Raw genomic sequence first — 1,981 nt, 5'->3', positions numbered from 1 at the left:
GTTCTGCCACCTGTGAGCATCCAGCCAGCACTCTCGAGTCTTTACTACACTACTTACCAGACAGGTTGTGCCAAAGCTGATTCTTCTGTCTGTCCGAGGTTATAAGGCTTCTCTCTCACTATTGTTCAGTTGTTTGTCTGGAGTTCGTTCTCAATCAGGAACAAGACAAACTACACAGGGGCTCTTTAAGGACAATGCCAACCATCATGGGATTCAAATAAATCTTTATTTAGATCTATCCTTCCCTCTCCAAGATCCCTTAGTAGACTTCCACAAGGCATGGAGGATACCCACACCATCTTTGTCTCCTTCCAAGACCAGCTTGGTATGTATTTCATGCATAGGGTTTGTAAGGAAGGAGATAACTGCTGCTACTGACATGACCACTCTGATAGTCCATACGGTGTGGTGTGCAAGTATTTTCAGTGAGGGTAGTGTATTGAAGGAGACCACTGCAGATATGAGTAAAGAAAACCATTGAAACAGGAAGAAGTGACTGCTGCAGAGCTAACTGCAAAATCATCCCTTACTGCTTCCTCAAGTCTTTCATCAGCAGCTGGACCAATTTTTGAAACAAATACAGGTGAGGCTGAGTCAAGAAATTCAGACTTTGTAACTGTAGTAGCAGGTTAAGAAGACTGGAAGAATGCCATTGAGTTTGTTCCTGGGCAGCCCTACTGTGACCATACTGCCCTTTTTGCAATGAAGCACCCCTGCAGGGCTCATTGACCAAGGAGGACAGAGAGAACGAGCTGGCCTGCCATGGACACAGAACAGTAGCTGTGCCCCTATGCAGCAGTTGGAGAGTGCCGCTATGACAAGAACTGTGTGTATCTTCATGGAGACTCCTGTGACCTGTGTGGGCTGCAGGTCCTCCACCCATGGACTCAGCCCAGAAGTCACAACACATAAAATCTTGCATTGAGGCCCACAAAAGGACATGGAGCTCTCATTTGCTGTCCTGTACAGTAAGGACAAGGTGTGTGGGATCTGCATGGAGGTGGTCTATGAGAAAGCCAACCCCAGTGAGTGCTGCTTCGAGATCCTCTCCAACTGCAACCACACTTAATATCTCAAGTGTATTCTCAAGTGGAGAAGGGCTAAGCTATATAAGAGCAAGATTATAAAGTGAAACTCCTCCCCAGTCTTTGTTTGTGCTTTTTATTTGGGGGAAGAATTTAGTATCTTGTGCCAACTTTCAACCAGATGGACTGCATTTAAATGTGTGCATTTGATCTTGAAATGGGTATTCTTCTAACTGGGATTTCTTCTTTGTATTTCAGGTAGCTTCTAAGTTAGCTGGTATATCTACTTTTATTTGAATGAGGAATCCCTATGTATCAGTTAGTAGAATCTTCGTGATTTTTCTGAGGAGATAGTGTGTAATGGATTCGCCTGTTTAGACTCAGTGAACAAACTTACCTTGCTCTGAACGTACGTTTCTTGATGTTTTACATTTTCCACTTTTCTATTCAACCCATTAAACCAACCAACAATCCACCATCCTTTAAAGATTGTTCTCATAACTGAACAAAAACAAAATAACCTAAACAGAGCAATGTTATAAGAAATATATTTATTTAAATAAAAGAACAAAACTTTATTTACTTATCTGTTCATATAGAGATTGCATTATACCAGAAGGCAAAACTATTCTCTATAACCTCTAATTTATTTAGAAAACAAAACAAATAAAACAAACAAATTCATGTTTTAGGTCTTTTTGACTATATACTAAGGAAGTTAAATATGAGTTAAGGGCTCTCTTGGCTGCTTCCAAGTGGTCTTGGAGCGAGGACACACCTGTCACTAATTACCCTTGAATTGCCACATGAGTTGCTTTGGGTTTCCCAGAGTTCTCCTGACCACGTTACTTTCTTACATATTTTTAAGCCTCACGTTGCTTCATTTACTGATTTTATTAGTGAGACATCCTTTTTTACCTTTTCATGATGTAATGGTGCATCATCATTATCTGTAG

At 41.0% G+C, this 1,981-nt stretch overlaps 1 pseudogene; it reads left to right on the top strand.

Annotated features, from left to right (window-relative positions):
• The first annotated feature begins 336 nt into the window (after window positions 1-336).
• Window positions 337-1,132, top strand: LOC118974841 (E3 ubiquitin-protein ligase makorin-1-like; annotated as a pseudogene).
• Window positions 1,133-1,981: the final 849 nt, after the last annotated feature.

This window comes from Sturnira hondurensis, unplaced genomic scaffold, assembly GCF_014824575.4.
Source record: "Sturnira hondurensis isolate 20B ecotype Veracruz unplaced genomic scaffold, ASM1482457v3 Scaffold0019865, whole genome shotgun sequence".
Taxonomy (NCBI): Eukaryota; Metazoa; Chordata; class Mammalia; order Chiroptera; family Phyllostomidae; genus Sturnira; species Sturnira hondurensis.
The sequence above is the reverse complement of the archived record's forward strand: the minus strand, read 5'-3'. Positions and strand labels throughout refer to the sequence as shown.